Source organism: Macaca nemestrina, chromosome 17, assembly GCF_043159975.1.
Source record: "Macaca nemestrina isolate mMacNem1 chromosome 17, mMacNem.hap1, whole genome shotgun sequence".
Taxonomy (NCBI): domain Eukaryota; kingdom Metazoa; phylum Chordata; class Mammalia; order Primates; family Cercopithecidae; genus Macaca; species Macaca nemestrina.
The window spans coordinates 23,781,183-23,796,190 of NC_092141.1; positions in this window are offsets into that span (position 1 = coordinate 23,781,183).

Consider the following 15,008-nt stretch of genomic DNA (forward strand, 5'->3'; position numbering starts at 1 on the left):
CTCAGTCGATGTGCTCAGCCCATCCATTCTCACTCGGAGGGGTCCAGAATTGGATCTGATGGGGGGTCAAGAGATGACCCCAGCAGGCGCCCTGAAGCTGCCGCTCCCCCAGTGGAAATCGGCTCAAGGAGGTCCTGATGACGGGACCCCTGGGGGTTTGATCCTGGGAGGCCGCCCGCGGCCGTCTGTCCCACGCGGCCCCCTACTGATCCCCGGATGCAGCCGCTGGCAAGGCGGCAGCAGGAGAGCCCCTGGAGCCCAGCGGTCACCGTCCTTTAAAGGGGACGCAGCCTGACTGCCGGCAGCGGAGCGCGGGGCGGCCCAGCCAATGCGCATGCGCGAGTGGCGAGCGGGTGCCCGCGTCACAGTGGTTCCCACGGTTGTCAGAGAAACCGCTCCCTGAGGCCTGGCAAACAGGAGCCCTCCGTGGCAGTGCTTGGCTGGCGGGGCTCCGGGGCTCCAGCCTGACCTCTCCACGGGGTGGACAGGACGTTCTCCGGATGCCAGGAGTCGTGGCAAAGGGCTGACCAGGACGTTGAAAGCACAGGCGGGGTCCGGGGGAAGCAGCGCCGCATCCCAGCCTCAGGCCCGCCCGGACGCTGTTCGGGTGAGTCTCCCCAGAAGTCGTGCCCCCGTGATCTCGAGGACGGGTCGGCCTGCAGGCCCGCGGGCTGCTCTCTCAACCGAAGGTCGTTCTGGTCGAGAGCCGAACCCCCTAGCGTCAGCGGCTGCCTGGGGGTGTTTGTTTCCGCGCCACTGCTGTAGGGCTCTCTCTGTGTGTGTATGAGTTTGTGTGTCTCCCATTTTTGCTTCTCTGCCTGTCTCTCACGCTCTGTGAGTTTCTTGCCCTCCCTCTGTCGGCTGGTGTGTGTGTGTGTGTGTGTGTGTGTGTGTGAGATTGTGTGTTTGGAGGAAAGTGCCCTGTGCGCCCAAAAGCGATTTCTTGCCTTTCGCCTGTCTTTGGTGAGCCTCCCTCGGCGTCTGTGCCTGGGTCATGTGTCCGCTTGTCAAGCGTTTTCGCGGCGGTTCCACTTTGGGTTTGTGAAGGCCTGGAGCACGTGAGGAGATGCGTGACTCCCGGAGCAGTTGAAATCTCATCCCCATCCGGTGCGGCCTCTTTTCATTGATCAAGACAAACACACTGCAGCCGCGGACAAAAGCCGCAGGGAGCTCATCCTCCTGCAGGAGAGCAGGAGGCCCCCATCACTGAAGAGGCTTGTATCTTTTCAGAGCTCCTCTGTGAGAAAAGAAGCCACACCACGACACAGGCTGAAAGAGGAAGCCAGGAATGGGAGATGGCCACAATCCCAGTCACTGGAACGCTGGCCTCACTGGACAAGCCACCCGTTTGGCACCCCTTTCCTTCAGCCCGTGGCAGTGGCACGGTGCTGTACCCGGCCTGGGCTCTGGCCTCTGCTCCGTCCTCCCTCTGGCTGTGTATCCCCTGTTTCTCCGGGGCTGACGTGCTTCCTGGTCTGGCTGGATGTCTTCCAGAAGGATCACTTCTCAGTCCATCAGGGAGACGCGTCCTGGAGATCCCTGTCATGATTGTTTCTCTCTGCAAACCTGCTTGGGTTTGCCCGATTTCCAGCGGGGGAGGGGGAGCTTCAGGGCCCCTGCTGGGGACTCAGGACTCCGCTTGGGATCCGATAATGGACACTCCGGGTGAGAAAGCATGGGCTGAGCACATCTCCTGAGGCAGGCAGGGTCTCGCTGCAGCCCACAATCATCCCACAGGCCTCAAGGCCTGCTGTCCACTGAAAGTTCACGGCCGCATCTGAGCCCTCTGCCTCCCTCCTCCTTTGAAAGACAGGTCCTTGTCTTCTGGGACAGGTGCTGTCGCATTTCCTCTGCACACCCAGTCTCATTCCTGAGAAGGAGACTCCCCTCTGCTCCTGGGTGGACTGGCCCCCTGAAACTTTTGGCCCGCTGCTAGATCCCAGGCGTTCTTTGATTTTCCCTGGCATTCATGGAAAGGTCACCTGTGCCCCCCTTCCACCGGGCACATGCCTGGACACCATTGTCTCCTTCGGTATCGCCCCGTGGGCCCTCAGTGACACACGTTCACACCATCTGCTCTAGGCTACGCCGGTGCCACGCGTTGGCTCCACCTCGGATTGGCCCCTGGACCTGTTGACACGTGTCCTGGGAAGCGGGATCAGCCTGATGGAGCCCCAGGCCCTTGAGAATCACGGCAGGTCACCGCTCTTTGAAAGGAGGGAGGCAGAGGGCTCACGGGTCAGTGAACTTGCAGCTGACTCCATGCCTTGAGGTCCATGGGATGATTGTGGGCTGCAGCCAGGCCCTGCCTGCCTCAGTCGATGTGCTCAGCCCATCCATTCTCACTCGGAGGGGTCCAGAATTGGATCTGATGGGGGGTCAAGAGATGACCCCAGCAGGCGCCCTGAAGCTGCCGCTCCCCCAGTGGAAATCGGCTCAAGGAGGTCCTGATGACGGGACCCCTGGGGGTTTGATCCTGGGAGGCCGCCCGCGGCCGTCTGTCCCACGCGGCCCCCTACTGATCCCCGGATGCAGCCGCTGGCAAGGCGGCAGCAGGAGAGCCCCTGGAGCCCAGCGGTCACCGTCCTTTAAAGGGGACGCAGCCTGACTGCCGGCAGCGGAGCGCGGGGCGGCCCAGCCAATGCGCATGCGCGAGTGGCGAGCGGGTGCCCGCGTCACAGTGGTTCCCACGGTTGTCAGAGAAACCGCTCCCTGAGGCCTGGCAAACAGGAGCCCTCCGTGGCAGTGCTTGGCTGGCGGGGCTCCGGGGCTCCAGCCTGACCTCTCCACGGGGTGGACAGGACGTTCTCCGGATGCCAGGAGTCGTGGCAAAGGGCTGACCAGGACGTTGAAAGCACAGGCGGGGTCCGGGGGAAGCAGCGCCGCATCCCAGCCTCAGGCCCGCCCGGACGCTGTTCGGGTGAGTCTCCCCAGAAGTCGTGCCCCCGTGATCTCGAGGACGGGTCGGCCTGCAGGCCCGCGGGCTGCTCTCTCAACCGAAGGTCGTTCTGGTCGAGAGCCGAACCCCCTAGCGTCAGTGGCTGCCTGGGGGTGTTTGTTTCCGCGCCACTGCTGTAGGGCTCTCTCTGTGTGTGTATGAGTTTGTGTGTCTCCCATTTTTGCTTCTCTGCCTGTCTCTCACGCTCTGTGAGTTTCTTGCCCTCCCTCTGTCGGCTGGTGTGTGTCTGTGTCTGTGTGTGTGTGTGTGTGTGTGTGTGTGTGTGTGTGTGTGAGATTGTGTGTTTGGAGGAAAGTGCCCTGTGCGCCCAAAAGCGATTTCTTGCCTTTCGCCTGTCTTTGGTGAGCCTCCCTCGGCGTCTGTGCCTGGGTCATGTGTCCGCTTGTCAAGCGTTTTCGCGGCGGTTCCACTTTGGGTTTGTGAAGGCCTGGAGCACGTGAGGAGATGCGTGACTCCCGGAGCAGTTGAAATCTCATCCCCATCCGGTGCGGCCTCTTTTCATTGATCAAGACAAACACACTGTAGCCGCGGACAAAAGCCGCAGGGAGCTCATCCTCCTGCAGGAGAGCAGGAGGCCCCCATCACAGAAGAGGCTTGTATCTTTTCAGAGCTCCTCTGTGAGAAAAGAAGCCACACCACGACACAGGCTGAAAGAGGAAGCCAGGAATGGGAGATGGCCACAATCCCAGTCACTGGAACGCTGGCCTCACTGGACAAGCCACCCGTTTGGCACCCCTCTCCTTCAGCCCGTGGCAGTGGCACGGTGCTGTACCCGGCCTGGGCTCTGGCCTCTGCTCCGTCCTCCCTCTGGCTGTGTATCCCCTGTTTCTCCGGGGCTGACGTGCTTCCTGGTCTGGCTGGATGTCTTCCAGAAGGATCACTTCTCAGTCCATCAGGGAGACGCGTCCTGGAGATCCCTGTCATGATTGTTTCTCTCTGCAAACCTGCTTGGGTTTGCCCCGATTTCCAGCGGGGGAGGGGGAGCTTCAGGGCCCCTGCTGGGGACTCAGGACTCCGCTTGGGATCCGATAATGGACACTCCGGGTGAGAAAGCATGGGCTGAGCACATCTCCTGAGGCAGGCAGGGTCTCGCTGCAGCCCACAATCATCCCACAGGCCTCAAGGCCTGCTGTCCACTGAAAGTTCACGGCCGCATCTGAGCCCTCTGCCTCCCTCCTCCTTTGAAAGACAGGTCCTTGTCTTCTGGGACAGGTGCTGTCGCATTTCCTCTGCACACCCAGTCTCATTCCTGAGAAGGAGACTCCCCTCTGCTCCTGGGTGGACTGGCCCCCTGAAACTTTTGGCCCGCTGCTAGATCCCAGGCGTTCTTTGATTTTCCCTGGCATTCATGGAAAGGTCACCTGTGCCCCCCTTCCACCGGGCACATGCCTGGACACCATTGTCTCCTTCGGTATCGCCCCGTGGGCCCTCAGTGACACACGTTCACACCATCTGCTCTAGGCTACGCCGGTGCCACGCGTTGGCTCCACCTCGGATTGGCCCCTGGACCTGTTGACACGTGTCCTGGGAAGCGGGATCAGCCTGATGGAGCCCCAGGCCCTTGAGAATCACGGCAGGTCACCGCTCTTTGAAAGGAGGGAGGCAGAGGGCTCACGGGTCAGTGAACTTGCAGCTGACTCCATGCCTTGAGGTCCATGGGATGATTGTGGGCTGCAGCCAGGCCCTGCCTGCCTCAGTCGATGTGCTCAGCCCATCCATTCTCACTCGGAGGGGTCCAGAATTGGATCTGATGGGGGGTCAAGAGATGACCCCAGCAGGCGCCCTGAAGCTGCCGCTCCCCCAGTGGAAATCGGCTCAAGGAGGTCCTGATGACGGGACCCCTGGGGGTTTGATCCTGGGAGGCCGCCCGCGGCCGTCTGTCCCACGCGGCCCCCTACTGATCCCCGGATGCAGCCGCTGGCAAGGCGGCAGCAGGAGAGCCCCTGGAGCCCAGCGGTCACCGTCCTTTAAAGGGGACGCAGCCTGACTGCCGGCAGCGGAGCGCGGGGCGGCCCAGCCAATGCGCATGCGCGAGTGGCGAGCGGGTGCCCGCGTCACAGTGGTTCCCACGGTTGTCAGAGAAACCGCTCCCTGAGGCCTGGCAAACAGGAGCCCTCCGTGGCAGTGCTTGGCTGGCGGGGCTCCGGGGCTCCAGCCTGACCTCTCCACGGGGTGGACAGGACGTTCTCCGGATGCCAGGAGTCGTGGCAAAGGGCTGACCAGGACGTTGAAAGCACAGGCGGGGTCCGGGGGAAGCAGCGCCGCATCCCAGCCTCAGGCCCGCCCGGACGCTGTTCGGGTGAGTCTCCCCAGAAGTCGTGCCCCCGTGATCTCGAGGACGGGTCGGCCTGCAGGCCCGCGGGCTGCTCTCTCAACCGAAGGTCGTTCTGGTCGAGAGCCGAACCCCCTAGCGTCAGCGGCTGCCTGGGGGTGTTTGTTTCCGCGCCACTGCTGTAGGGCTCTCTCTGTGTGTGTATGAGTTTGTGTGTCTCCCATTTTTGCTTCTCTGCCTGTCTCTCACGCTCTGTGAGTTTCTTGCCCTCCCTCTGTCGGCTGGTGTGTGTGTGTGTGTGTGTGTGTGTGTGTGTGTGTGAGATTGTGTGTTTGGAGGAAAGTGCCCTGTGCGCCCAAAAGCGATTTCTTGCCTTTCGCCTGTCTTTGGTGAGCCTCCCTCGCGTCTGTGCCTGGGTCATGTGTCCGCTTGTCAAGCGTTTTCGCGGCGGTTCCACTTTGGGTTTGTGAAGGCCTGGAGCACGTGAGGAGATGCGTGACTCCCGGAGCAGTTGAAATCTCATCCCCATCCGGTGCGGCCTCTTTTCATTGATCAAGACAAACACACTGCAGCCGCGGACAAAAGCCGCAGGGAGCTCATCCTCCTGCAGGAGAGCAGGAGGCCCCCATCACAGAAGAGGCTTGTATCTTTTCAGAGCTCCTCTGTGAGAAAAGAAGCCACACCACGACACAGGCTGAAAGAGGAAGCCAGGAATGGGAGATGGCCACAATCCCAGTCACTGGAACGCTGGCCTCACTGGACAAGCCACCCGTTTGGCACCCCTCTCCTTCAGCCCGTGGCAGTGGCACGGTGCTGTACCCGGCCTGGGCTCTGGCCTCTGCTCCGTCCTCCCTCTGGCTGTGTATCCCCTGTTTCTCCAGGGCTGACGTGCTTCCTGGTCTGGCTGGATGTCTTCCAGAAGGATCACTTCTCAGTCCATCAGGGAGACGCGTCCTGGAGATCCCTGTCATGATTGTTTCTCTCTGCAAACCTGCTTGGGTTTGCCCGATTTCCAGCGGGGGAGGGGGAGCTTCAGGGCCCCTGCTGGGGACTCAGGACTCCGCTTGGGATCCGATAATGGACACTCCGGGTGAGAAAGCATGGGCTGAGCACATCTCCTGAGGCAGGCAGGGTCTCGCTGCAGCCCACAATCATCCCACAGGCCTCAAGGCCTGCTGTCCACTGAAAGTTCACGGCCGCATCTGAGCCCTCTGCCTCCCTCCTCCTTTGAAAGACAGGTCCTTGTCTTCTGGGACAGGTGCTGTCGCATTTCCTCTGCACACCCAGTCTCATTCCTGAGAAGGAGACTCCCCTCTGCTCCTGGGTGGACTGGCCCCCTGAAACTTTTGGCCCGCTGCTAGATCCCAGGCGTTCTTTGATTTTCCCTGGCATTCATGGAAAGGTCACCTGTGCCCCCCTTCCACCGGGCACATGCCTGGACACCATTGTCTCCTTCGGTATCGCCCCGTGGGCCCTCAGTGACACACGTTCACACCATCTGCTCTAGGCTACGCCGGTGCCACGCGTTGGCTCCACCTCGGATTGGCCCCTGGACCTGTTGACACGTGTCCTGGGAAGCGGGATCAGCCTGATGGAGCCCCAGGCCCTTGAGAATCACGGCAGGTCACCGCTCTTTGAAAGGAGGGAGGCAGAGGGCTCACGGGTCAGTGAACTTGCAGCTGACTCCATGCCTTGAGGTCCATGGGATGATTGTGGGCTGCAGCCAGGCCCTGCCTGCCTCAGTCGATGTGCTCAGCCCATCCATTCTCACTCGGAGGGGTCCAGAATTGGATCTGATGGGGGGTCAAGAGATGACCCCAGCAGGCGCCCTGAAGCTGCCGCTCCCCCAGTGGAAATCGGCTCAAGGAGGTCCTGATGACGGGACCCCTGGGGGTTTGATCCTGGGAGGCCGCCCGCGGCCGTCTGTCCCACGCGGCCCCCTACTGATCCCCGGATGCAGCCGCTGGCAAGGCGGCAGCAGGAGAGCCCCTGGAGCCCAGCGGTCACCGTCCTTTAAAGGGGACGCAGCCTGACTGCCGGCAGCGGAGCGCGGGGCGGCCCAGCCAATGCGCATGCGCGAGTGGCGAGCGGGTGCCCGCTTCACAGTGGTTCCCACGGTTGTCAGAGAAACCGCTCCCTGAGGCCTGGCAAACAGGAGCCCTCCGTGGCAGTGCTTGGCTGGCGGGGCTCCGGGGCTCCAGCCTGACCTCTCCACGGGGTGGACAGGACGTTCTCCGGATGCCAGGAGTCGTGGCAAAGGGCTGACCAGGACGTTGAAAGCACAGGCGGGGTCCGGGGGAAGCAGCGCCGCATCCCAGCCTCAGGCCCGCCCGGACGCTGTTCGGGTGAGTCTCCCCAGAAGTCGTGCCCCCGTGATCTCGAGGACGGGTCGGCCTGCAGGCCCGCGGGCTGCTCTCTCAACCGAAGGTCGTTCTGGTCGAGAGCCGAACCCCCTAGCGTCAGCGGCTGCCTGGGGGTGTTTGTTTCCGCGCCTCTCTGCTGTAGGGCTCTCTCTGTGTGTGTATGAGTTTGTGTGTCTCCCATTTTTGCTTCTCTGCCTGTCTCTCACGCTCTGTGAGTTTCTTGCCCTCCCTCTGTCGGCTGGTGTGTGTGTGTGTGTGTGTGTGTGTGTGTGTGTGTGTGAGATTGTGTGTTTGGAGGAAAGTGCCCTGTGCGCCCAAAAGCGATTTCTTGCCTTTCGCCTGTCTTTGGTGAGCCTCCCTCGGCGTCTGTGCCTGGGTCATGTGTCCGCTTGTCAAGCGTTTTCGCGGCGGTTCCACTTTGGGTTTGTGAAGGCCTGGAGCACGTGAGGAGATGCGTGACTCCCGGAGCAGTTGAAATCTCATCCCCATCCGGTGCGGCCTCTTTTCATTGATCAAGACAAACACACTGTAGCCGCGGACAAAAGCCGCAGGGAGCTCATCCTCCTGCAGGAGAGCAGGAGGCCCCCATCACAGAAGAGGCTTGTATCTTTTCAGAGCTCCTCTGTGAGAAAAGAAGCCACACCACGACACAGGCTGAAAGAGGAAGCCAGGAATGGGAGATGGCCACAATCCCAGTCACTGGAACGCTGGCCTCACTGGACAAGCCACCCGTTTGGCACCCCTCTCCTTCAGCCCGTGGCAGTGGCACGGTGCTGTACCCGGCCTGGGCTCTGGCCTCTGCTCCGTCCTCCCTCTGGCTGTGTATCCCCTGTTTCTCCGGGGTTGACGTGCTTCCTGGTCTGGCTGGATGTCTTCCAGAAGGATCACTTCTCAGTCCATCAGGGAGAGGCGTCCTGGAGATCCCTGTCATGATTGTTTCTCTCTGCAAACCTGCTTGGGTTTGCCCCGATTTCCAGCGGGGGAGGGGGAGCTTCAGGGCCCCTGCTGGGGACTCAGGACTCCGCTTGGGATCCGATAATGGACACTCCGGGTGAGAAAGCATGGGCTGAGCACATCTCCTGAGGCAGGCAGGGTCTCGCTGCAGCCCACAATCATCCCACAGGCCTCAAGGCCTGCTGTCCACTGAAAGTTCACGGCCGCATCTGAGCCCTCTGCCTCCCTCCTCCTTTGCAAGACAGGTCCTTGTCTTCTGGGACAGGTGCTGTCGCATTTCCTCTGCACACCCAGTCTCATTCCTGAGAAGGAGACTCCCCTCTGCTCCTGGGTGGACTGGCCCCCTGAAACTTTTGGCCCGCTGCTAGATCCCAGGCGTTCTTTGATTTTCCCTGGCATTCATGGAAAGGTCACCTGTGCCCCCCTTCCACCGGGCACATGCCTGGACACCATTGTCTCCTTCGGTATCGCCCCGTGGGCCCTCAGTGACACACGTTCACACCATCTGCTCTAGGCTACGCCGGTGCCACGCGTTGGCTCCACCTCGGATTGGCCCCTGGACCTGTTGACACGTGTCCTGGGAAGCGGGATCAGCCTGATGGAGCCCCAGGCCCTTGAGAATCACGGCAGGTCACCGCTCTTTGAAAGGAGGGAGGCAGAGGGCTCACGGGTCAGTGAACTTGCAGCAGACTCCATTCCTTGAGGTCCATGGGATGATTGTGGGCTGCAGCCAGGCCCTGCCTGCCTCAGTCGATGTGCTCAGCCCATCCATTCTCACTCGGAGGGGTCCAGAATTGGATCTGATGGGGGGTCAAGAGATGACCCCAGCAGGCGCCCTGAAGCTGCCGCTCCCCCAGTGGAAATCGGCTCAAGGAGGTCCTGATGACGGGACCCCTGGGGGTTTGATCCTGGGAGGCCGCCCGCGGCCGTCTCTCCCACGCGGCCCCCTACTGAACCCCGGATGCAGCCGCTGGCAAGGCGGCAGCAGGAGAGCCCCTGGAGCCCAGCGGTCACCGTCCTTTAAAGGGGACGCAGCCTGACTGCCGGCAGCGGAGCGCGGGGCGGCCCAGCCAATGCGCATGCGCGAGTGGCGAGCGGGTGCCCGCTTCACAGTGGTTCCCACGGTTGTCAGAGAAACCGCTCCCTGAGGCCTGGCAAACAGGAGCCCTCCGTGGCAGTGCTTGGCTGGCGGGGCTCCGGGGCTCCAGCCTGACCTCTCCACGGGGTGGACAGGACGTTCTCCGGATGCCAGGAGTCGTGGCAAAGGGCTGACCAGGACGTTGAAAGCACAGGCGGGGTCCGGGGGAAGCAGCGCCGCATCCCAGCCTCAGGCCCGCCCGGACGCTGTTCGGGTGAGTCTCCCCAGAAGTCGTGCCCCCGTGATCTCGAGGACGGGTCGGCCTGCAGGCCCGCGGGCTGCTCTCTCAACCGAAGGTCGTTCTGGTCGAGAGCCGAACCCCCTAGCGTCAGCGGCTGCCTGGGGGTGTTTGTTTCCGCGCCTCTCTGCTGTAGGGCTCTCTCTGTGTGTGTATGAGTTTGTGTGTCTCCCATTTTTGCTTCTCTGCCTGTCTCTCACGCTCTGTGAGTTTCTTGCCCTCCCTCTGTCGGCTGGTGTGTGTCTGTGTGTGTGTGTGTGTGTGTGTGTGTGAGATTGTGTGTTTGGAGGAAAGTGCCCTGTGCGCCCAAAAGCGATTTCTTGCCTTTCGCCTGTCTTTGGTGAGCCTCCCTCGGCGTCTGTGCCTGGGTCATGTGTCCGCTTGTCAAGCGTTTTCGCGGCGGTTCCACTTTGGGTTTGTGAAGGCCTGGAGCACGTGAGGAGATGCGTGACTCCCGGAGCAGTTGAAATCTCATCCCCATCCGGTGCGGCCTCTTTTCATTGATCAAGACAAACACACTGCAGCCGCGGACAAAAGCCGCAGGGAGCTCATCCTCCTGCAGGAGAGCAGGAGGCCCCCATCACAGAAGAGGCTTGTATCTTTTCAGAGCTCCTCTGTGAGAAAAGAAGCCACACCACGACACAGGCTGAAAGAGGAAGCCAGGAATGGGAGATGGCCACAATCCCAGTCACTGGAACGCTGGCCTCACTGGACAAGCCACCCGTTTGGCACCCCTCTCCTTCAGCCCGTGGCAGTGGCACGGTGCTGTACCCGGCCTGGGCTCTGGCCTCTGCTCCGTCCTCCCTCTGGCTGTGTATCCCCTGTTTCTCCGGGGTTGACGTGCTTCCTGGTCTGGCTGGATGTCTTCCAGAAGGATCACTTCTCAGTCCATCAGGGAGAGGCGTCCTGGAGATCCCTGTCATGATTGTTTCTCTCTGCAAACCTGCTTGGGTTTGCCCCGATTTCCAGCGGGGGAGGGGGAGCTTCAGGGCCCCTGCTGGGGACTCAGGACTCCGCTTGGGATCCGATAATGGACACTCCGGGTGAGAAAGCATGGGCTGAGCACATCTCCTGAGGCAGGCAGGGTCTCGCTGCAGCCCACAATCATCCCACAGGCCTCAAGGCCTGCTGTCCACTGAAAGTTCACGGCCGCATCTGAGCCCTCTGCCTCCCTCCTCCTTTGCAAGACAGGTCCTTGTCTTCTGGGACAGGTGCTGTCGCATTTCCTCTGCACACCCAGTCTCATTCCTGAGAAGGAGACTCCCCTCTGCTCCTGGGTGGACTGGCCCCCTGAAACTTTTGGCCCGCTGCTAGATCCCAGGCGTTCTTTGATTTTCCCTGGCATTCATGGAAAGGTCACCTGTGCCCCCCTTCCACCGGGCACATGCCTGGACACCATTGTCTCCTTCGGTATCGCCCCGTGGGCCCTCAGTGACACACGTTCACACCATCTGCTCTAGGCTACGCCGGTGCCACGCGTTGGCTCCACCTCGGATTGGCCCCTGGACCTGTTGACACGTGTCCTGGGAAGCGGGATCAGCCTGATGGAGCCCCAGGCCCTTGAGAATCACGGCAGGTCACCGCTCTTTGAAAGGAGGGAGGCAGAGGGCTCACGGGTCAGTGAACTTGCAGCAGACTCCATGCCTTGAGGTCCATGGGATGATTGTGGGCTGCAGCCAGGCCCTGCCTGCCTCAGTCGATGTGCTCAGCCCATCCATTCTCACTCGGAGGGGTCCAGAATTGGATCTGATGGGGGGTCAAGAGATGACCCCAGCAGGCGCCCTGAAGCTGCCGCTCCCCCAGTGGAAATCGGCTCAAGGAGGTCCTGATGACGGGACCCCTGGGGGTTTGATCCTGGGAGGCCGCCCGCGGCCGTCTCTCCCACGCGGCCCCCTACTGAACCCCGGATGCAGCCGCTGGCAAGGCGGCAGCAGGAGAGCCCCTGGAGCCCAGCGGTCACCGTCCTTTAAAGGGGACGCAGCCTGACTGCCGGCAGCGGAGCGCGGGGCGGCCCAGCCAATGCGCATGCGCGAGTGGCGAGCGGGTGCCCGCGTCACAGTGGTTCCCACGGTTGTCAGAGAAACCGCTCCCTGAGGCCTGGCAAACAGGAGCCCTCCGTGGCAGTGCTTGGCTGGCGGGGCTCCGGGGCTCCAGCCTGACCTCTCCACGGGGTGGACAGGACGTTCTCCGGATGCCAGGAGTCGTGGCAAAGGGCTGACCAGGACGTTGAAAGCACAGGCGGGGTCCGGGGGAAGCAGCGCCGCATCCCAGCCTCAGGCCCGCCCGGACGCTGTTCGGGTGAGTCTCCCCAGAAGTCGTGCCCCCGTGATCTCGAGGACGGGTCGGCCTGCAGGCCCGCGGGCTGCTCTCTCAACCGAAGGTCGTTCTGGTCGAGAGCCGAACCCCCTAGCGTCAGCGGCTGCCTGGGGGTGTTTGTTTCCGCGCCACTGCTGTAGGGCTCTCTCTGTGTGTGTATGAGTTTGTGTGTCTCCCATTTTTGCTTCTCTGCCTGTCTCTCACGCTCTGTGAGTTTCTTGCCCTCCCTCTGTCGGCTGGTGTGTGTCTGTGTGTGTGTGTGTGTGTGTGTGTGTGAGATTGTGTGTTTGGAGGAAAGTGCCCTGTGCGCCCAAAAGCGATTTCTTGCCTTTCGCCTGTCTTTGGTGAGCCTCCCTCGGCGTCTGTGCCTGGGTCATGTGTCCGCTTGTCAAGCGTTTTCGCGGCGGTTCCACTTTGGGTTTGTGAAGGCCTGGAGCACGTGAGGAGATGCGTGACTCCCGGAGCAGTTGAAATCTCATCCCCATCCGGTGCGGCCTCTTTTCATTGATCAAGACAAACACACTGCAGCCGCGGACAAAAGCCGCAGGGAGCTCATCCTCCTGCAGGAGAGCAGGAGGCCCCCATCACAGAAGAGGCTTGTATCTTTTCAGAGCTCCTCTGTGAGAAAAGAAGCCACACCACGACACAGGCTGAAAGAGGAAGCCAGGAATGGGAGATGGCCACAATCCCAGTCACTGGAACGCTGGCCTCACTGGACAAGCCACCCGTTTGGCACCCCTCTCCTTCAGCCCGTGGCAGTGGCACGGTGCTGTACCCGGCCTGGGCTCTGGCCTCTGCTCTGTCCTCCCTCTGGCTGTGTATCCCCTGTTTCTCCGGGGTTGACGTGCTTCCTGGTCTGGCTGGATGTCTTCCCGAAGGATCACTTCTCAGTCCATCAGGGAGAGGCGTCCTGGAGATCCCTGTCATGATTGTTTCTCTCTGCAAACCTGCTTGGGTTTGCCCCGATTTCCAGCGGGGGAGGGGGAGCTTCAGGGCCCCTGCTGGGGACTCAGGACTCCGCTTGGGATCCGATAATGGACACTCCGGGTGAGAAAGCATGGGCTGAGCACATCTCCTGAGGCAGGCAGGGTCTCGCTGCAGCCCACAATCATCCCACAGGCCTCAAGGCCTGCTGTCCACTGAAAGTTCACGGCCGCATCTGAGCCCTCTGCCTCCCTCCTCCTTTGCAAGACAGGTCCTTGTCTTCTGGGACAGGTGCTGTCGCATTTCCTCTGCACACCCAGTCTCATTCCTGAGAAGGAGACTCCCCTCTGCTCCTGGGTGGACTGGCCCCCTGAAACTTTTGGCCCGCTGCTAGATCCCAGGCGTTCTTTGATTTTCCCTGGCATTCATGGAAAGGTCACCTGTGCCCCCCTTCCACCGGGCACATGCCTGGACACCATTGTCTCCTTCGGTATCGCCCCGTGGGCCCTCAGTGACACACGTTCACACCATCTGCTCTAGGCTACGCCGGTGCCACGCGTTGGCTCCACCTCGGATTGGCCCCTGGACCTGTTGACACGTGTCCTGGGAAGCGGGATCAGCCTGATGGAGCCCCAGGCCCTTGAGAATCACGGCAGGTCACCGCTCTTTGAAAGGAGGGAGGCAGAGGGCTCACGGGTCAGTGAACTTGCAGCAGACTCCATGCCTTGAGGTCCATGGGATGATTGTGGGCTGCAGCCAGGCCCTGCCTGCCTCAGTCGATGTGCTCAGCCCATCCATTCTCACTCGGAGGGGTCCAGAATTGGATCTGATGGGGGGTCAAGAGATGACCCCAGCAGGCGCCCTGAAGCTGCCGCTCCCCCAGTGGAAATCGGCTCAAGGAGGTCCTGATGACGGGACCCCTGGGGGTTTGATCCTGGGAGGCCGCCCGCGGCCGTCTCTCCCACGCGGCCCCCTACTGAACCCCGGATGCAGCCGCTGGCAAGGCGGCAGCAGGAGAGCCCCTGGAGCCCAGCGGTCACCGTCCTTTAAAGGGGACGCAGCCTGACTGCCGGCAGCGGAGCGCGGGGCGGCCCAGCCAATGCGCATGCGCGAGTGGCGAGCGGGTGCCCGCGTCACAGTGGTTCCCACGGTTGTCAGAGAAACCGCTCCCTGAGGCCTGGCAAACAGGAGCCCTCCGTGGCAGTGCTTGGCTGGCGGGGCTCCGGGGCTCCAGCCTGACCTCTCCACGGGGTGGACAGGACGTTCTCCGGATGCCAGGAGTCGTGGCAAAGGGCTGACCAGGACGTTGAAAGCACAGGCGGGGTCCGGGGGAAGCAGCGCCGCATCCCAGCCTCAGGCCCGCCCGGACGCTGTTCGGGTGAGTCTCCCCAGAAGTCGTGCCCCCGTGATCTCGAGGACGGGTCGGCCTGCAGGCCCGCGGGCTGCTCTCTCAACCGAAGGTCGTTCTGGTCGAGAGCCGAACCCCCTAGCGTCAGCGGCTGCCTGGGGGTGTTTGTTTCCGCGCCACTGCTGTAGGGCTCTCTCTGTGTGTGTATGAGTTTGTGTGTCTCCCATTTTTGCTTCTCTGCCTGTCTCTCACGCTCTGTGAGTTTCTTGCCCTCCCTCTGTCGGCTGGTGTGTGTGTGTGTGTGTGTGTGTGTGTGTGTGTGTGTGTGTGAGATTGTGTGTTTGGAGGAAAGTGCCCTGTGCGCCCAAAAGCGATTTCTTGCCTTTCGCCTGTCTTTGGTGAGCCTCCCTCGGCGTCTGTGCCTGGGTCATGTGTCCGCTTGTCAAGCGTTTTCGCGGCGGTTCCACTTTGGGTTTGTGAAGGCCTGGAGCACGTG